This window comes from Oryzias melastigma, linkage group LG7 (assembly GCF_002922805.2).
Source record: "Oryzias melastigma strain HK-1 linkage group LG7, ASM292280v2, whole genome shotgun sequence".
NCBI classification, from domain to species: domain Eukaryota; kingdom Metazoa; phylum Chordata; class Actinopteri; order Beloniformes; family Adrianichthyidae; genus Oryzias; species Oryzias melastigma.
Window position 1 is genome coordinate 18,439,979 of NC_050518.1, and position 22,328 is coordinate 18,462,306.

General features: G+C 38.9%; 2 long non-coding RNA genes across 2 annotated transcripts in view; one reads left to right on the forward strand and one right to left on the reverse strand.

Annotated features, from left to right (window-relative positions):
- The window catches only part of LOC112159743, a 131,608-nt gene that overhangs the window by 9,421 nt on the left and 99,859 nt on the right, over positions 1–22,328 (forward strand). The window lies entirely within an intron of this gene.
- Positions 8,040–9,533, reverse strand: LOC112159744. The gene is made up of 2 exons (XR_002921532.2): positions 9,320–9,533; positions 8,040–9,010 (listed from the first exon to the last, which is right to left on the reverse strand). It is a non-coding gene; the product is annotated as an uncharacterized LOC112159744 (long non-coding RNA).

Here is a 22,328-nt window from a genome sequence, read left to right on the forward strand (position 1 = left end):
GGACTGAAACCACTTTAAAACAGTGCCTGGATGAAATGGATTACATAAACTCCGTCTTCTAAAGAGCATTATCACTCTAGGCAGCGTTTCCTTGAACTAAACTTAAACTCACTGTTCGACCTTCTGCCAGCCTTTTCTCATATTGAATGTTAGAATCAATGCCTGAGGATTTTTTACTAACATTAATACAGAGGATGGCTGGCTGCCATCACTTGTTTGACTATTTGCCCCATGAATAAAAAATGACAACTTTTGGAAAGAGATCTGTCATTTTATACTTTAAATATGTTATTCAAATATGGTAAATGTTGACTTATTATTTGTCTTACTGAGAGCAATTCCATTTGCACTTTTGCTGATATTCTGGCTCATGCTGAGTCATTTTGAACAAGTTTACACAGGCCTTGGAATGTGGCATTATTCACATCCCCGCTCAGAAAAACTGTGCTCGCTCTGGCCCACTTTTTAAAACTGGCTATAAAGCTGTGAGATTTTGCCCCAGGATGGAACAGAGCGTTCACACTACTCAAACAAAACTAACTCTGAGGGTGAATGTGCTTGGACATGATGAGGACTGACTACTCTGAGTCTGTATGAAAATGGTAGACTGTGCAACACAACGGTCATGGAATTTTGTGAGGTGTTGTTGGATAGTGGAAATGATTGGGAACAGCCAAACAACATCACACAGAGATAATGGTTGCTAAATCTTCAAAAGTCACCAAAGGTCTATGGACTCACTACAGCTGAAGGACTTTAAAGGGCCGAAAAACTGCGGTGGGAGTTTCATGGAAGGAAATTTAGCTGCTGAACACAACCTTGCGAGCAAAGCACTTAGTCCCACATGAAATGGTAAAAAAACAACCTATCAATGTGAGAAAGTGAAAGCATTTCCTGTGAAGCAAAGACTTTCTTGGTACTTAAAGAGGTAGCAACTAATCACAATTGGAAACAGGTTGTCTGCAATGAGAAATGGGCAAATCTGTAGGAGGCAGGTGACCCACACGAAATTTGAAGGTAGAAGACCACTTGGTGATCCAGTAGAAAGAAAATGTTCATACACATTTTTCCTTAGGGCATTTTGCGAGTGAACACTTGAACAGCATGTAAGAGGAAAGTAGGTGAGATGCAGGTGCGTCGAACAGATTTTTTCATTTTTCAAGTCCCCAAAACACTACACACTGCACCAGGGGCCCTTTAGTGCTGTTCCAATTCAAGTGGCCATTGTGCGATCCTTGTCGCACCTTGTGCACAACCTGATATTAGATAATCATTTGTGCATGGTTAGACAGGAGCCTTACTATTGACTTGAGTGTGGTGTAAGGGGATCGTACGACAGCATAACTCATTTGTCGTAAGTGTGCATAACTTACATTAGCCTCACAAATACTTAACGATACTTTTACCACATGCACCACAATCCTCAAACTTCATGATGTACTCTGAGGTGGCTGTAAAAGCCTCAAAAAAAGTTCAAGACACACCTGCTCTCCCCTTACGACCCAGCCGCTCCTGTCTGCAGACCTCCAAAGGCTCAGAAAACCATAAAACCTGTTGCACTTGTACGGGTCAACCCCCCAAGGCTGTGACACACTGCCGCTATATACAGCTTGTGCATTGTCCACATGTGTAATTTTGGTCTTTTGTAATACATGCGTGATATACATAATTCACAAGTGTTTCTTGCATTCGTCATTCGGCGATGTGGACGGATGTCCGTCGAGGTTTTCAGTCGACAGTTCTTCGCATGAGTTAAGTTTTGAGCTGTTGAAAATTTTTGAGAATTACACAGTTCATGCGTAGTTTATATTGAAATATTATGTATATCTTATGCAACTGTGTGCAATTCTTGTGAGATGCATACAAAAATTGGTGGCTTTCTACGTCTGTTGTGTCTAATGGACTTTTCACACATGTACCACCAATGTATAAATTGTAAAAATATTGTAATTGACGCACAAATTACTAATGAATTGCATATAAACAGCGCAATAATCACACACGGTTTAAGCACAGTTCAAGCGGATTGAAAGTCTTCGATCTGCTTGAACAATCAAAACAGGAATTGTTGTTTGCTTAAACAAACAATTCCTGCATGAAGGTATAACGTATAAACTCCATGATGACGTGGTTGGATTAAATCAGAGATTAATATTAGTCCTCATCTCAACCCAATGGAACATCTTCAGCATACAGGTCTTCCCGTCCTGTCTTGTACGCCCTGTACATAGAAAGGCCAAAGCTTTGAAGAATAAAAAGCTTTCCAAAAGGAAGAAACGCTCTAACAGCTGTAAAAGGAATAACTAAACCTAAATTGGTCTTTGTACTTCAAAGGACTGTCATCAAAGTTCACGTGAGAGTTATGATGACATGACAAAATACCCCTCTCCATTACTTTATGATTCAAAAACACGAAAATGAATTCAATTAAATGCTTTAAATCCAATTCATTCAGAGAATATTGACTCTATTTGATAAATGGTCTATAAATGGTCTATAAAACAAGCTTCATTTTTCAAAGTAACACAGATTTGTGTTCATTTTCTTCCATTGTTCCCATTCATCCCTTTATGTTGACCCCGAAAAAGTATCAAAATATTTTGGACAAGTCTTGCATAACTACATACAATCTCCGAGAAAACCTGCAACAAGTCTGAACAAATGCTTTCTTTTTTTGACAAAAGCTTTTGTGAAATGATTCAACAATAACAGACTGATCCCCAAGTTGCATAAACATTTGAATGAGGGATTCAGTCCCTCTCACTTTCCTTTAAAACTCTCCACCCTACGATTCTTGTAATCTTAATGCCAGGAATTTTCCAGAAGGATTTCCACAGAACTGGAATGCTGGCAGGCTGGAGCATGTTTCTGGCTTTGCAGTCTCTAGAACAGGACTTTAAATCACCTTTGGAAGCTAAGTGTAGTAAAAACTGAGCAGCAGGTGACCTTTGAAGGTCAAATAATTACCTTTTTTGAGAATTTATTGCTTGACAAAACTATAGGTTATTAAAGAGAAAAGTTATCTAAAATGTGTGAAGAGAGATGTGGGAGAAAATGAGGGCTTGTTACTGAAACGCTAAGACCAACTCCAATGAATTTCATGTTTGTCATGTGTTTTTAATATCTTCTTGTAGGATTTATCTTGTGTTGGAGGACCTATGTAATATAAGTTAAGATTAAAACTGCCTTTTGAGTATTTTTTATTCAAATCGTTTTGGATCAGAAGCAGAAAAATCCTTGGTTTAAAAAAGCTTGGATTGGTGATGCATTAACTGCGATGGGTGGGCTAAAGTTTCCATTCTCTGCTTCAATTCTAAATCCTCCACTTGCAGACAAATACATCGATTAAAGTCGTTATTTTCCCTGTCCGAGCTGCCGTCTTGCTCAAAACTGCATAGCTCCGTTATTGCCTCAGTTTTTTTTGCTACCCTAATAGATTTCGATGGTCTGTAAGCTAGCAGGACAGAGTGTAAAAGTGTAAATAAAGAAAAGCTTGGATATAAATCTAGGGTTACTACTATTCAATTCAATGTTTTTGTATATCTCAAATACACCTAACAGCTGTCTCAACAGGGTTCCCACCGGGAATTGTCCAAAACCATAAAATTAGTCATAAAATATAAACAATAGCTGGTTGCTAAACTAAACAGACAACTATGTTTTTGAATACTATAGCTGATAGACTTCATCCAGATGGAACTGGGGGACAGCTGGGGGCACGAGTAGAGCCAGAGGTGAGGCCCATGGCGAGGACAGGAGTCCAGACGGGCCACCTGGACTATGGAATCTCTTCTGCTCATCCAGAGGGGAATGGGAAGAGGGACAACACATGAATCACACTGCACCAAACAGAGGCATGGAGAACCAAATGAAAAAAAAATAATAGAGAATAGTGGAGAAGAGGAGAGGAGAAGTAGATAAAAATGAAAAATACTTCTGCACCAATAGTTTCCTCCACAACCCAGAGGCAAATTTCTCCTGCAGTGTAGCAGAAACTATAATAAAAAGACCACTGGGAAGAATTTACAATAGATACCAATATACTTGGAGAGGGACTTTATTTAGCATAGTAATCTAAAGTATGTATTTAGTAGAATATGTGTTTTCTGAAGAATTGACATGTTAAATTCCGTGATACAAGGATGTACAGCTTCAAGCTAAGATAACGCGTGTTCAAGTGACCACTTCCAATTAAAAGTCTATGTAAATAAATGCCTGTAAAATGTCTTTTTCAGGCATCTGCGTCCAAAGTCGCGCTACACAAATTTTTGTAACCATTTTCAGGCTCTATGTACAAAACGCACAGCATGGAATGCTGATTGAACTTTGATCAATCAGGGACTCTGATTTGGTAGTGATGTATGGACGGTATCCCTTTTAATTCATGGAAGGGTCAACCGCTTGAAAGTTGATCATAGAGGACAAATTGATAATTGTGGTTTGTGTCCGGATGGAATTTTTATGACACCAAGTCTTTTAGATTTTGGAATAGAGTTGTGAGAGAAAAAAGCCTGGAGATTCACAAGATTTGCATGTTTCCACATGTCACACTAAGCTTCTTCCAACTGTAGGTGATGGACATGTGATAGTAAACAGTAGGAAAAGGAAACAAAGAAGACCCTTCCTGTTTTTTCAATGTGTTCATAGCTTCAGAGTGAGGTTTTACCAAAAAAACTCTCGTCAAGCACTTCTCGAACTCACAATCAACCGCTTAGTTTTTTACCACCTCCTCCTCGTCCATTCTAAACTAGCTGAAGCCACTGCAGGAATCTGACAGTGGAGGATGCCAGCTCTTTTTTTTTTTTTTTTTTTTCACATGAGCTGCAGCTTCGTGAAGCTCTGATCAACTCTGGTTCAGTCAGCGGACCCGCCTGCTGGTGAAACCTGATGCAGTCGTCCGTTTGGCTTTGAAATGCAAAGGTACTGCAGTCTGCTCGCCCCGAGGATTGGAAACATTTTGAAGCTTCCTTGACTCTGTGATGTGGGAGTACAATTACAACACATGAATGCACCAATATCTCAGTGGACGTAATGGTGTTTGACTCCTATATAATTAGGAACAATTGAAAAGCTCATTTTGGTGGGAGGATATCTGCAGCACCGCTTGACCATTTTCCACTTTGGTGCTGATGAGGAGAGATCTCCACGTTAGGCAAATGTCCTCACATTGTGCTTTAATTAGAACAATGCTGGTGAGGAGGGATTCCGTTTTTCCTTTGGGTAATGGAACGGAGCGAGTCAAAGTTGGAACAACATTCAGCAGCAGCAATGACCTTCAGCAGCAGAAAGTATGGGCGTTGCATCACACAATCAGGAGCAGGGAATGCTCTTTTGCGCCATCTGTTGAAGCAAAAATAGAAGTTTTACCATGTAAAAATATAAAATAATTTAATATAATTTCTGGCAACCAATTGGATCACTTAAACTAGGAGACTGCAATTTTTAATGCCAAGATTCATTTGGGTCCAGTTTCTTACTGATAAAAACCCAGTGACGGCTGCAAAATTCCGCTTTATGATTTATACAATTAAATTTTATTTATGTTTTTTGGCCTTTAAACCATTTCATTATAATTGTGGATTTTATATATTTATGAGTTGACTCATAATGGTGTTAAAATTTTCTGTAGAGTACTTTAACTTTGACTTTTGACAACAGCACATGCCAATCCTTTCAAAATAAAATACACTTTGTGTCAAGTAAGATCATCTTAGTGTAGGAGATTTACTTGAAATCATTTATTTTAAAGAACTTTGTCTCTAGACATTAAGAAGACGTTATTATGCAGCTGAAGACAAGAATATGTCCTTGAAGCTTATTCTAATAACAAACAGCTCTGACAGTTGAATAAACCTGGGGTGGCCAAAGTTTTTGCAAAGATTTTTGCCTGTAAATAAATAAAGACAATACATTTAAATGAACTATTTAATTTACAATTTATTGCAATATCAAACCTTTTCCCATAGAACAAATAGATATAAATACATGTTTTACCAAACAATGACCTTTCATTCCAAGTTAGCTTGTCGTAAACAGCATGTCTCATTGTTGGCTAAAAACGTAATTTAACCAACTATAATCAAGAAAGTATATACACAGTTTTTAGAAAGTGCTGGGCTTAGTTTTTATTTAATGAAGGGAACCTGTGGGCTGTTGGAAATGTGACCCCATTTTTCCAAACTTCGGACATGCCTGGTTTCATTTTTAACCACCATTTTGATAGTTGTCTGCATTTTGGAGGACTAATAAAGCACACAACGCCTTTTAGTGTAGTGCAAATTCTGCATTGGATTAAAAAAAGTTTATTTTACTAAAACACGATTAGCTTTGTATAAAGATTTAAACATAAATGCGTTAAAAAAAAAACAACTTATTTATTCAAATCGTTAGCATGTGGCTAACGATTGGCTAAACTTTTAGTCTCATTTTGCAGACCCCTGACCTAAACCTTTAATACACTTCTCGTTTAAAGTAAATTTTAAATAAAACAGCAATTTGAGAAAAATATCTGTGCTTTTATAACCTTATTTTGTGATAGTAAAATATTTGTTTTACTTTTAGCTTAATATGCTTATATAAAACATTTAAATTAAAGAATGTTTTTTACTTTCTCAAGAATCTCCAATGTGTTTGATACTATTGCTTTTACCAAAATATATCTGTTATGTGACTCCTATGAAAAGATGAACAACATTTCTCTCTAAAGGTAGAGTAAAGTGCAGGCTTGAGTAAATGAACTTTCTGGGACATGATAGGTCAGAGGAATAACAGCTTTTGCAAAACCTGACATTTGGTGGAATTTGTCTTTTATCTCCTGACTATTTTAGGGTCAGTAACTCTCCTGGATCTTTCTTGCTCAGAGTGTTTGAAACCTCTGTAGGAATTTGATTACAATTCTCCGCGGGTCCACCTCGTGCTTCTGCAAAATGTGAGACGAGCACCCTGTTTAACACCGACCCACTCTCTCTTCCCTCTGTGACATTTCATTCGGTTCCGTTCGGTGACTGTGTTCATGTCAGCCTGAAACTTTTGATAAGATTGTGTTTGATGTTTCATTTGACAAAATAAAAAGTTGAACCGTGCGCTTCTTTGTTCTCAAAGTGAAGTCTATGGATCTCGGAGAGTCTGTGAAAATTGGCTGTGATTACATTCAGAGACAGAGTGTGCGACATTAAGGATCAGTCAAACAAAAACTTTCAAAACTATTGAAAACTTTTACTTTTCTTGTAAAAAAAGAAAAAAGGGACACAAACCCACAGACTCACCAGACAGCAGATGTTTACATGTATGTATACAAATACGCGTGTAAGTTCATCTGTATAAAATATGTGTATTCTTAATAGACACATGCATGAAAGTTTGTGAACTTAAGATGACATGTGAGTTAATTTATGTTTATGTGCTGATTTTTGCGCGGATCCTTTGAGTAGTCACAAACAATCTGAATAAACACCCGATCAGAATTAAAATATGTCATGTTAACATGCAGTTTGTAATACTTTGATCTGATCAGACTGATTCAGATCAAAATTTCCTTTCAGTCAAGATAGGTGGAATATGCTGATTGCTCATTGGATCGTGGTGGGTGTAAATAATTCATTCCAACTGTGTGTCATTATGCGCTGGCATTGCGTCACAGACTGTAAACTCCAGAGGAGACCTTGGAGAACGGAGCGAATCACATCTCCAAGCAGAGCAGCCGGCTTTGTGGTTTCGTACCTCCATCTAAATAACCAGTTTATTTCATTTGAAGCATTTTTTTAAAGGTTGATTTGATTAACAACTTGCCTCAAACAAATTGATCTAGTTGGATCGTAGGACTAGAAATAGATTCATCAATGATGTTGATAAATCGTTGCACCTCTAGTAAACGTGCTGCCTTTTAGTTATTTGCAAGAAAATGTTCTCCTTTAAACTTTTCTACAGAACTTCTTACTGCTATTATTTATTTTTTCATCATTATAAAGGTGAGAAAAGCGGTCAGTACAGTATACCAACCATCTGTGTGACTAAGCACAGTTTTCTTCACATCCTGGTTATTTTTTTCTTTTTTTTTCTTCGAACCACACATATTATTGCAGAAACTCACACAAAAATACATCATTTCACCTTCTGAAACCTACAGTATTTACAGTCCTTTTCTCCTCCTATGTAGGCGAGTGACTCAGTCGGAGGTATTTTTTTTTCCTGCTGGGGAAAAGGACATAAAAAAATGAAGCAATATTATTTCTGAAACCAAGCTGACGTTATTGCAGTTTTATGTGTCACGGGAAATCATTGTGTCCTGGGTTGCAGCAAATGATTATTGAGAGCTAATAGTCTGCGATGTTTGATATAAGAGAAAGAACTGAGAAAATCACTCACAGCACCTCAGGGAACAAATTAAGGGTATGAAAAAAAAAGGAGGATTTGAGGCATCTCTGCAGAAAACTTTATTACCATCTCCCTGCCCCCCTCCCAATTTTTTGACATTACGGAGACGCATTCAGCACAGCTGGTTGAGAACTCTATTCCCAGTCTTCTCTAGAAGCAGCACTCTGCAGTATTTACTGTAGCCAATACACGCGGCAAATATTGACTTGTGAAATGTAGGGGGAAGTCACAGAGCCGGCAAACTCCTGAGGCAATCTGAGGCGTTTCCTCTTTTTTTTTTTTGCCATATGTTTGACTTTGCAGTTTCACTGTCCCTTCATTATAAATCTTGTTTTCTCATGTGTATGAAAGTAAACAAACAACAAAGAAATAGTCTGTCCGGTCATGCATAATTTACGTCTTTCACCCCGTGCATCCCTGTGTTTGCTGGTGTCAGGTCATCGAATCCCCAGCATCCTGGCCAGAATTCCTCTCATTGACCTTCTGCAGACCAGGCCATTGTTTGCACATAGGTGTGGTCTCAAGAGGACTACCTGCGTGTGGGCGTGCTTATCAGCAAGAGGAGTTTTTTTCCCCTCTATCCCTCAATAAAGGGCACCTCCTGAGGCATCTGCACGGGTAGCCAGGAGCTATGAAGCTACAAGAATAAACACAGGGAAAATATATTCAATAAAAATTAACATGCATAATCATTTTAAATGTGGAAATACAGATTTTTTTTGGGGGGAATGTAGCTTGTAAAATACATTTATGGCTAAATAATAATAATTTTTCAATTAATTTTATCAGCAATAAACTACATGAAGGCAGAAATAAATGACAAAAAAACAATATCACAATTATATGTGTCATTATTGTCATAATAATGTCATATTATACAATATTAACAGCAAGATGTTGGACTTCCTTTAGAATAGTTTGCTGTCCGTAATTCTGTCAGGCTTACCTCATTGCCTGATACACAGTTAATGGTGGAGATGTATTACAGTAAAATAGATCTGGGAATCTACGTGCAGACTTTGTTTCTTTCAAACAAGCTTTGGCTTCTTCGCCTGGACAAAAACAAGCGGTAAAAGGTTAACTTCCCCTCCAAAATTATGCTTTATACCACCTAGCGTGAGGTTTAACCACTTTCCTACACTGCTGCAGAGGTAGGGCGGTGCAGGCTCTATGGCTGTTACCATGACTACAAGTCACACTGCGTATCAAGTAGTCTGCTTCTTGTGAAAAACGACTTAAAACTAAACAAAATAACAAATTAAAGTTCTAATATTTGATATGTATTTCCTTCGTAATTTTATGAATTTCTTTCAGTTCTCCATGTTTCACTCCTCTGCATCCTCTATTTATTTCTGATAATGGACAACCTGTCAGGCGTTATCTCATATATTATATATGTATATATTATATATGAAGAGTAGAGCCTTGAAACCAAGTCTATCAGAGTTCAAAATGGACAACTTCCATCATTCAGCCCAACAAAAGTCCTATTTTCAAGATCAGGATGTAGGAATTTTTTAGGTTCACATCTAGAAGGATGAAGAATTCTCACACAGGAATTGTGTATTGTTTTAACTGACGATTGCAAAAAAAGCATCATACCACTGAATGCATTGAGCATCAGCTCATGGTGAGGACAGTACTGTTTTACCACATACTATTTAAGTAATTCAAATAGTGCCACCGACCTAAAGGCAGATATAACAAAACAACAAAAAACTAAAATTACGAATGTATTTTAATCCCTTTTACAGCCAAATGAGGACTCAGCCGATAAAGCTGGTTAATTGGCCATTGTTTGGTATTTTGACTTAAATTGCTATTGGCTTTTTTTGATAATCTAGTTAGCCAATATGAGGTCAATTTATAACTTAGTTATGACACAGTCAGTAAAGATGTGAACTTTTAAGAATCAATTGTTCTCATTATGTAGTAACATGTGAATCCATCTTGAAATTCATAAAAAATATAATTTATTTTTGAAGAGGCTTCTGTCTACTAAGCTAGACCTGGCAAGAAGCTGTCCTGTTAGTAATGGAGCAGTCTGTCTCTATTCTATGAAATGGCTTACAATTATTTCAAGCAACCACTGTTAAAGAGAAATGATGGGATGCTCTTGTGCTGTTGTAGTAGTTTCCTCTTCTCTTTTTTAAAAATTACTGTTCTTACTCAAACTGAACACTGCGACCCTGGAAAAAGGATAAAAAATATAGTTACCCTTTTAATATTTGCACTTCTTAACAGCAGAAAAAGAGTTTCAGCTCTGTCCAAAGATTGTTTGAGTGTCACTGCAGGTAAATGAGGAAACAGAGAAGTCTGGTGGGAGTTTAAACAGTGGAATAAGCTAACAGGCCTGGACGGATGGGAGAAAAGCACCAAAGACTTAAATTTGATGTTCCTGATCTGCAGAATTTTTAAATGGCTTATACCAAGGGAGTCATACTCAATCGCACAAACATTTATTAAAAGCATAAAAAAAACTTTAAACACATAACTTTTTAAACATTATTATGAGTAAAAACGGGCAGGAATATTATTGCAGAATAAATCAATTTAAATCTTTGATAACTTTCAATATTTTACTCTCCATGATATTATATTCAGTCAAAATTATAAAAGTTAGAAATAAAGTAAATGTTAAAAGGAAAAAACCCTCAAATTTCTTTGCTTGTATGTCATTTTATGTAAAAAAAAAAAATAAGAACTTATAAATATCCCAAAAGATTTTACTCTCCATAATATATATCCTATAGAAATTATATATTATATAGGAAATCACATATTCTGGCAACACTGACGTTCGGCAAGACAGCTGACGCACTGTATGATGGGATTTGGAGTTAATTTTGTAGTGACACATTGGGCCTGCTGTCAGATCTAGCAGCTCAAGGAATTGTGGGACATCACTCCCTTTGCCTGTCTGGTCAGATCGGGGTTTAAGTGTGGGTTTTGTCAATGTGTTTTGTTGTCTGGCTGTTTTGCCCTTAGTTGTTTTATCCTGTTATATTAGAAGCTTTTCTAACTGATCTCTCAGCCTTCATAATCATAGTGCTGCTTTAACATGTTAGCAAGATAACATCAGGCTGTTAATAACAATAATATAAAAGGATTAGGAGAGCCAGATACACATGTGGCTTAGACACTTTTATCACACTTTAAGAAGTCATCTATTTTTAGGATCAGGAGTCTTGTTTGCAAAAAATGCAATTACTTTGTAATTTTTACTTCTTTTATTGGAAGATATTTTTTTACTCGTATAAATAAAGTGACAACTAAAAGCTTTATATATCTTATTATTTTCAAATGCCACAATTCTCTGTGAAAAATGTTTCATTAGATGAATAGGGTTTACTACAAACGTGATTTCCCATGTGTCTCCCTGTTATATTACTTAAGGTTGTATTGGGGTTGGCCTTAAAGGTACACAACTATTTCTCATTAGAGTGAAGGTTGCTTTAAAAGAGATGATATCGGCTCAGGATTATACAATTTTAAGAGTTCACTCAAGCTGTTTATTTGACTTAAGTCCCAAAAAAATGAAGTTAAATTTCATGAACATACGTTCACTGCAACCACTGTCTTGGTCTATTGCTTGAAAGGAACAACATTGACAAGTGGTTTATGACGTTGTTTTGTAGTTCACTCAGGGATTAGGTGAAAGCGCATAGATGCTACAGAACTGATACAAGTAATAAATGATGGCTGTCATGTTTGCTTAGTCAGATCTCGGCTGGAGTATTTTTCAAAGTGCTTGTAATTCATTGATAAAAACATCCCAACATAATTGCTCTTGAATGAGTCAAAAATGCTTACAGTAGCTTTCTCCACTGACATTTGGCCCATCTCTGGGCCTCCCCCAGCTTCATCTCGCAGCGCTGGAGGTCTCACCAGAGTGGCAGCGGAGCGATTAGTGATTAAGTTGGAAGGTCAGGTGGAATTGATTCCCATCCCAGCGGTACTCTCCTGCAGCACTTAGACGGGAAGCGAGAGCCAATTTGTTTTGGGAGCATAGGATTACTGGGGAGAATCTGCTTCTTCCTTTCATTTCCCTTCTCCCTCTTGGGAATTTCGTGCGCTCCCGCTGACCCTGAGGTGCAGCCGGACTGGACGGCAACAGCGTCTGACTGGGAGCCAGCCTTCAAGTGGTTAGACGGGGGGGAAACAATTCAAGTCAATTACTTCATAAAACGGCAAATTGGACGTTGGAATGATCTCTTGTGATGATTCATCGAGGTCTTAATCATCCTTTTAACTATTAGCTGCTGGACACAAAACAGTTTGCTCCCAGTATGTGTGTGTGTGTGTGTGTGTGGTGAGGGGTTGTGTCTTCCATTTGAGATGCACAACTCCTAGATGGGTTGGATCAGTCAGCACAACTGCTTTATTTTTCTACACAAAAACATGTTTTCCTTTCACTGGTATTGAATCAGGGATGTGTGGTCTGTACTGCCGTTCATTGTGAACGCATAGGCGAGCGTTGTGTAATTCATGTCACGCAGACAATATCCGAGCGGCGTTAGCCTCAGTTTGACAACTTGTCCGGCTGTCTTAAAGCCTCGTCAAGCTTCGGCAGCAAACTATAATTGTGAGCAGAGCCTTCTGTTTTGATAGAAATGACTGACGCAAAGCTGACAGCGCACACAGCCACCATCAGTTACATTGTCTGCATTTGTTTTACAGAACTGATTTCTCCTGCTGTGTGACAGAAAAGAATTAGCAAGATGTACACTTTTTTTGGTCCATGGATATGCAGAATTTGCATTTTTGAAACCCCTGTTGAAAATGCATGATTAATATTGTAAAAAAAACCAAAAAAAACATATTTGGTGGCTCGTTTCCACTGAATGATCTGGACTGGATTGGACCGAACCAGTACTTTAAGTGTTGCCATTATAAAATGAACCCATTTGGCAGGACCGACCATTTTTGGTCCCCTATTGGTTGCAGGTCCATAGAAAAATGGAATGAACCAGTTAGGGCGGAGCTACTGTTGTCACACGATGATTGGCGGAAAAGTATAACGACATGAGAAAGCATTCGGCCAGGCTGTATTCTTCTTTGACACACAACCTCCATCGTTGTGGTCATTAACTTTCGCTGTAGTTGTACGAGTAAACGTGAGTGTGCTGGTGTGTGGCCTGGCAACAAGTTGGTGACCTGTTCATGGTGTATCCATTGACTTTATATGAGAACTGAACTGAGTAAGTCCCACTGGTTTCAAAAAGCCAAAGTACCAAAGACTTCTATAGAGAAATAAACAGCTATTACCCAGTCATTCTATTTGTCAGAATAACCATTTTTGCTCCACCATCTTTTTTTAACATGTTCTTGCTAATTCAACATTTTTTCAAGTAATTTCTGTAGTGCGAGTTTTTCAAGTTATAACTGACCAATCAGATGTCTCAATAAAAGTAGGTGGTCTCAGATCGAAACCTTTGATTGACAGATTCTCCTGAGCCCACTTTCAAGTGGCAGAGGTATGGACTTCTAATGAGCTCACTCCTGATTGGAGAGAATGGTTGTCATAGAAACGTGGAGTCAGACCAACTTGGACCATTAACTGTTATCTGAGGATTCATTGAATCGTGAAACAATGGCAGCTGAATTGACTTAATTTCATTGAGGCCAGAAGCAAGTCATTGTCTAAGGGTGACATCACACTTACCGGTACTCCATACAGTTCTTATATAAGGTCGATGGATGGATGGACACTAAAAAAATGTTCATGTTTATACTTGTATTCTCTTTTACGTTTTTGAACAATCCTTTCCTGGCGTGTGGTGGAGTGGGGACAGTCCATTGTAGGATCATTGGTTAGTTTGCTAAGACCCTCACCCTCAAAATGATGAAGATGGATGGAAGTACCCTATATATCATAAAAAATACAAATGCTGAACCCTCCCTCAACTTGCTTGGCAACAGCCATCAGGTATGGAAAACTGCGGTAGCCTTGTAGTGGTATGGGCTGCAGCGTTAGCAGGACAAACAGCCTCGATACTGTTAGTTTCTGCTTGGAATGATAATGCAGTTATGATTACGACTTTGAGGGAATGTCTTCATAAATGTCTGCTCTCGAGGGAGGCGGCGAGGAGACGCTGAAGGCTCTTGTGCGGATCGGCTGTTTTTTGGCATGAATAAATGCATGTCCACTCTTGTGTGCTGCCGTGGCTTGTTTGCTCATCTCGTATGCAGCTGGCACAGCGGTCCATCCCAGGAGAGGAAAGTTTGTAAACATGAATAATAATTAGGAACAGGTCGACGAGCAGGTAATCTGAATGTGGGTTGCAGAGGTGCACTGCCCCGTACGCTGCCGGTTGGGTGGCCTTTCGCTTGCTTGGAGCCACAAGTAACCATCTTGTCTCACCCAAGCAAACACAAACAATGCCAGTTCTAATTTCTATAAAATCTTTATAGTGAAAACTCCTGGCAAAGTTTGCTTGACTTTTTATATAATATTCATCCTACCATATACTCCTATGCAAGCATACGTCTTTATCCGTGGTTTATATGAGAAACAACAGCTTATCATCAGAATACATAAACCCATGTTCACTAGACTGGGCTGCATCCTTGACTGTCAATGAATTCTATGTAGGACTGATACAAGAAAAAAACTCATTAAAGGCTGAGACACACTAAACCAGAGTTCAGATAGATGGGGAATACAGCTGTACCAGGTCCCTGACCTGTTAATCTAATGACTTGCTTTCTAATGAACAATTAAGACTCTGATTTTATTACTAATGTGGGAAGAGCGAGCTGTGATCTTTAGATGACTTTGGAGCAGAAAAAGAAGCCATATTTTCCTCAGGCACTAACAAGCTCACAACGGCAAACAAATCTCTGACGCGTGCCCCTCCTTTCCCACCCCTCCCCACACTTTATAGATGGTCTTAAGACTTTAATCCGGATGCAGTGACAGACTCATCCTCAGTCAATAGGGTAAAGAGAATATCATGCACGGGGTGTGCGCACTATTCCAAAGGCTGGTTCAAACGTGCATGTTTAGAATGTTAATCTGGAGCTCACCTCAGATGAAGGGTATCGGCTTGATTTGACTCCTGGATCACAGCCACACCCACCCTGTATTTTGTAGATCTGTGGCTGGTTTTAAGAGTTGTCAGGAGTCTGTGCTCGGGTTTTTGTGGTGTTTGTGTCATTTTCTGTTTTCCCTATTAGTCTCACTACGTTCAGGTTAATCATCCACAGCTGTCTTCCTTTAGTTAATCAAACTCTGTGTTTTTAAGTGTCTGGTTTTCAGTTCTTCATTGTCAGGTCATCTCTTCTGCTACGTCACTGGTTTGTTCTCCCATGGGTTTGTCATGTTCAAGTTTATTTAGTGAATCTTAAAGCTTCAACCACCTAATCTTGTTTTCTGTGGTTGGGTCCTTTACCACCAGTTCCTGACAAAAATCCTGACCACCTTGGACCCAGCAGGAGATTTTTTACGCCAGATGGGTTTTCTTGTTGCCAAATCACTTCATGTCAAGCCACATCCACCTTGTCCGTTCCTGAGGGTGACTGTCGGGGCCATCCTTCCTGTTCCTATAGAGGGTCGCAGGGACAGCTCCTCTTCATGTTCCCTGTCCCTGAGGATGGTCACCTCTCTTCCTCTTTGACTATGTTTCCTGTTCCAGAGGGTTGCTGGGACTACTCCCCTTCATGTTTCCTGTCCCTGGGGAGAGTCCCCGGTAAAGATCCCCTTCATGTCTGTTTCAGAGGAGGGGTTCTGATACCCCTCACATTCGTCTGGCTGCAGGAGCTCTGTTTTCTGGACTTGTTTTGTTTCTCCAAGTTCCTTCCTCTCAGATGTTTGGGCATCTGAAATCTGCCCTTTTGGGGAGGGGTACTGTCAAGATTCTGTGCTTGGATTTTTGTGGTGTTTTTGTCATTTTCTGTTTTCCCTGTCGCTCAGGTTAATCATCCACAACTGTCTTCATTTAGATAATCAACCTCAGTGTAGTTAAGTGTCTGGTTTTTAGTTCATTATTGTCAGGTCATCTGTTCTGTTATGCTATGTCACTGGTTCGTTCTCCCATGGTTTTGTCATCCCTGACAAAGATACTGAAGTAACCGATTGTCAGAATTGCTCAATTGGTTTCGTTGTAAAATTAAAAAAAGTCTGCCCTTTTTTTTCTCTTCTTTCTCGTCATAAGCAGTCCGGCCTTTGGAAGTATGGGTGCAATACCCCGCGTGTGTTCCACTTGGTTCATGCTCGTGGTATCTTTATCCTGTCAGCAGTGATCTATGCTCAGTCACATTCAGAGCTTTAAGCAGGAGAGTGTGAAGGATCTGCTGGTTGGAATTATGTGCCCCGCAGGTCGCTATCTGTCTTTGTTAGGCCTGCTGCATGTCCTATCGCACCTGCCTTGGCAAAGACTGATTACCACCATATTCACCAGCATGTGCAGCTACAGCTAATATAGCGATTCGTATGCACTTTGTAAATGTCACTAGTGGCACATTATCTCTGTTCCTTCTGGTTAGAGAGCCCTCCCTCCTCAATAGAAAATGCAAAAACTTAAATAATGAAGCAGAGATTAGATTTTTTTTCTTGATCATTTAAATTAATTCAATGTTATGAAACAAATTTTGTTCAAGTTCTGCAACCAGTCAATTTTTATGAGACTCCTTCTGCCTTCAGTCTGGATCCAATAAAACTTTGCCAAGAAAAGTTACCGCTCAAAGTATATTGTTGGGTTTATTCACTTCGACTTACTTCCTTAAAGTGTTCAGTGAGGAAACACAGTTTCATTAAGAATCAGCAAAGACCAACACAATAAAAATACAACAAAGAACCTCTTTGTCCCATTCACAAAGAGTGACAATCACCACTGCAGCTCTGCACCAAAGTCCTTTCATCAAGCCTCACTGCTGTACACTTGAGGGTACATTCCAACTCTGCAAAACTTTGACTGCAGTGTGTTTTGATGGATGTTTGTATTGATTTCAAACTAGGATAGACGCTTGGACTCGGTTTGAATAGGTGGAGAATGCTAAAACAATTCAAACGAAGAAGAAAGTAAACTAGCCACTCTGACTATAAGCTTCTAACTGAACCATATTTACCCACAAAATATTCAATTTTTAAAAATATTGTATCCACCTTGACCTTTGGTGTTTTTTTAACTGATATACCTGTAATGTTCATTAATGTGCTGAACATGAGTTCTTGAACATGGTTTTAGCCAATGGTGTTCATACAGGACTATCGCGACCCAGTCAGTTTTCAAGAGGTTGGAACTCCCCTGAATTGAAAAGGACACCATGCCAAATTTGAGTCCCTAATAGGTCTAACTTGTGACATGTGTTTAATGAAAGCGTTTTTGTTCATTGGGCCAAAAAATGACCGTACATAGTAATGTATGAATGCAAGAGTTTTAAAAACAGAAGCTCAAAATGGGAATTTTACGGACGTTTACATAGACCTTTTATTGGAAGTAGGCACTTGAACACATTGCCAGGAGCATTGAGAACTTAGTATTCTGCTTATTGTGATGCTTTAAATCATGTAGTTCTTCTAGTTTGTTTCCACTATTTGATCTATTTACTTTCATTCATTCTCTAGTTGACTGCAATAGAGTCCATCTACAAGTGAACCAAAACTCTTGCTCTCAAACAAACCAGGATTCACCAGGAACTAGACGTTTTCAAAGAAATCAGAATTTGTCAGTTAAGCAAATGTGAATTTAAACACGTTGTCGTGAATACACAGCTTGATAACTTGTAGTCTGTAAAATATGAAACTTTGCAGATGTTTGTGTGTGATACTGCTATCAACATAACCCCAAATTTTAATGAACCCCTACATAATCCACATGACCTCTGTGACATTTTCTGCTGTTAATGGATTTTTGCTTTTTTAAGAGAAACAAATAAAATTTGTGTTCCTGGTTAACACTTAGTCAAAAAAAGGATTCATAGTCAGATTATTGGTTTTCAGGTGAAAGGTTTGTCATTAGAGAACAAACAACACCATGCCAGATATAAAAAAAAGATTCAACTTACAAAACAAATATCTGAAAAAATGACTTCATCAAGAAGAAGATCTGTTCTGGAACCCCTGAAACTGTGACTTTATACACTTGGGACTAATTACAGAAACAAAAATAGCTGGCTGATTTGCACTGTCAACCTGTTATGCTTACGGTGAAGTTGGAAAAGCAGGAACAGTAAAGTAAAAACCCACAAACAAACAAGAAAACTAAACAAAAAAGGCAACAATCATCATAAGATGACCATTAAGAAAACCTTTCCATATCCATATTCATCCACGTACACAAAATGATACCATCTCAGCACCACCAAACCACTTCCTAATTCAGTCATGTGATGCGCGAGGCTTCAGACGTCATTATTTTCAGCTCCTCTCTTAAATAAAGTGAGTTTCAATATGGGTATCGCAAAAATGTCGCCTCCCCTACTCAACAAACGCCTTGAAGCCTGAAGACGGAACCCTAGAAAGTTATTACTATCACTGGATGAAGTGGGCGTGATGTCACCCATAGAAAATGCATTCCCTCCAGCTCTAGTGTAATGAAGCCAATTCAGTCTCCATTTCTCTGCTCTACGGCTGCCGTTTGAAGCCAGATGACAATGATTGGTTGTCACATTTTTAGTAAATATAATACAAATTTTATAAAAATTGCTGATGAATTCAGGAACTGTTGAAGGATAATTGTACATCACAAGCCAAAATCTAAAAAACATCAAGCTTCCACATCTCTCTATCCCATAACATCATGTCTTCTACTCTTACAGGGGTTAACTCCAACTGCTAATGCTAAATTTGATATTTCCAGAAAGCTTGAAAAACATCAAAACATCTCAGCCCGAAGAGCCCATGACTCTCCAGCTCAGCACATAATGTAGTTCTAACCTATTAGGTTAGGGTTTTTGGTCAAGGCCGCATCTCAGCCGGATCACCCACCCTGTTTGCATTGTTAAGTCAACCAGACCATCCTTCCCCTTCAGATACTCATTGTTCTTCCTCCATTCATCCCCCATTCCTCAGTCCAGTCCCGCCCCCTCCTCCATTTGCACCCCACATTTGTCCTCTTCATCCTTTATGCTTATCTTCATACCACTTCATTCATTCATCGTCCTCATTCCTCATTTTCTTATCTCCCCCTCATCCTTCTTCAAGTCATTCATCCATTCATTCCTACTCATCCCTCCTCTTATCCACTTATCTGTCCCTCCTTCCCTCCCTTCATTTTTATGTGCCATCAAGGATCTGACAGCTCAAAGTATTCTCAAATAGAAATGTGACTCCAAACCCCCACCACTTAAAAAATCTCCCGTTGACTTGACCCGAAAAATGACTGTTTTCTTCACACCAACTGAGTAAGCGTCTCAAATAAATGAACTGACTCAGTCCATGCTAGTGACGTGACACTTCAGTCGAGACAACGTGGCTTTGAAACTTTGAATTTAACACAGTGATTGTGTCTCTAATTAGGCTGTTTTGTTGCTGAATCCATAAGAGAATGGACCCACCATGCCCAAGGTGAAACGAAATGAAAGAACAACAATGTCACATTACAGTGTGGCCCTGTTTTACTATTCTCAGTAATTAAGTCTGCCACCATCCATCAAACCTCCGAATGTAACCTTGTTTGCTCATTGAAAAGGCGCACGCCTGTGTACGCTGCCAGAGTGCCTGCAAAGAAGAAAAATTATCGAGATAATTAAAAAGAAAAAAAAAAGACATTTAATGCAATTATTTTTTCTGACAAACCATTATTGGTGGAATTGCTTGAACACCAACATAGAAAAAGAAACATACCTGAACTAAACTATGCTAAACAATCCTGTGACGGCTAGAGACAAGTGGCACATTATCAGTGGATACTCTCCTTATTTCGATGTTTACTGTTGCACTCATCCGCTTCAAGACCAGATGTGAATAACTTTTCTAATAGAACTGACAGGTATTATTTGTCATATGTTCCTCAGCAGTTTTTTCTGGTCATCAAAAACTTTCTTTACTTTCTGGAGCAACCTTTATCCAGCAAACCGTTGCACCAGCCCCAGTATGAGTTTTCTGCAGTTTTTCCAGTTGACTTTGACTGTGGAGCTTTAAGGTCCATGTGAGATTCTAGTATAGTAGCTCCTGGTTTATTGCAAAGCTTGAGTTCTAAAAATAACCTGTGATAGGAGAAATCTGCAAAGTAGAAACATGTTTTGCGGTGGTAAAACTCCTCTCCCTTTCTCTCTTGTTTAAACTTTATAGTTCAAACCTTCATAGAAAAATAAGTTTTGTTTTAAATCAAAACAAATATCTGATCAGATATAGATCTGGAAAGCTGAAGACATTTTGTACAGCAGACCGGGATGGGATGGAGGAGATTGTTTGACAATGTCAACAGCCAGTCAGAATGTAAAACGCTGTGAGATGTTTCCAAAAACAAACAGATACTGGCTGTTCGTTTTTTTGATATGATGGCTTATCAAATTCAATCACCCTCGGGACATGGTACAGGACACAGAACTGGTACTTGGTTAGGATACCTATCCAGTCCTAGTCCTGGTTCCAATCCATTATCGCATCCCGAAGGTTGGGGACCCCTGATTTAATATGAACATACGTCAAAAAATGGCGAGTTGGGGACACCCAAAACATCAAAAAGTGTAGTGGAGGGGGCCCAAACCAAACGTCCATATGATGAGTTGGGAGTGAGAGTGCGTTGGTCCATCCTGCAACTAATCTTTATTATCCAAAAGATTACTCTTTAACACTGGAGTCAACGGGAAGTTGTTCCCTCCTCAAAACCAGCCTCCAGTGGTCATTTGATGAACTGCAACATTTGGTACTTGCTGGTTTGCTTGAAATTCCTCAACTGAAGCTAAAGCCGTTGTTCCAATACACACATCAATGTGCAACAGATCCTAAGGTTGTTGGTGCAAACACTATCCTATGTTTGTCTGACATTTCCATGATAACAAGCAATGATCTATTACTGAAACCTCAGTTAAACTAGCAAAATACAAACAAATGTCTTCATTTTTCTGTTCAAGACTCACAAGATCTGACTCCACCCGGCCAGAAAAAGGCTCATCATTTGATCTAAGCAGGGCTTAAGATTTTTAGATTTTGTTACATCACAATGCATAATCAGTCCATCCAACCTTAAACTGTACTACAACTGCTGTCTGTTTTAAAGCGGGCGGCATGTGGCTACAACAGACATCAAAAGAGGCCCAACATTTGGAGCTGGGCCTAAAAACGTCTGCTGTGAAAAGAGGCGTAAAATCAAGATTGAAAAGCCCGTGTCAGTCCCGCACCTCTGTGGCATTCCAACCAAAGCGCATTACAAACATTTCATTAAAGCCCAGAAAATAGTGTCAGCTTGAGGAAAAAGGACACAATACGTCTCCTTTAGAGGGGTATGTTTTCAAGGTGAAGTAAGGAAGATTAAATGACATTTAGCAGGATGCTTTCAGGTCAAAACCACCTGGATGCCTCTTTCCTCTCACTCTCCTTTGAATTGTGGTGCTAAAATGACATTGGCCTCTCAGGAAAACTCTGAAAGCCATCTGCAGACTCTGTATGTATTTCAAATATGGAAGTAAATGGGAAAATGAAAGGAATGTTGAGATCAGAAATTCTAAAAATCCTATTTGATTTAATGAAACACATAAAATAAAATATTTCATCCACATTTTTCCACATTTGCATCAACTAATAATTTAAGGAAATACTTTTTTGGTCACTGAATGATTTAGATTTGTCTAAATCTGCATGTTTCGAATCAGTTCCATCAATCATGGACCGTCTGGCCCTTGTTTAAACATGATGCACCGTAGTATTGACATGTTATCTTTATCAGGATGCCAATAACTATTATCGCCTGACTTGTCTTGATCATCCTTAGAGCAGGAAAATCAATCAGGCATAATCCAATCCTATTCCGCGGGCCAAAAGTTCACGTTTGAATGTACAATGGTGGATT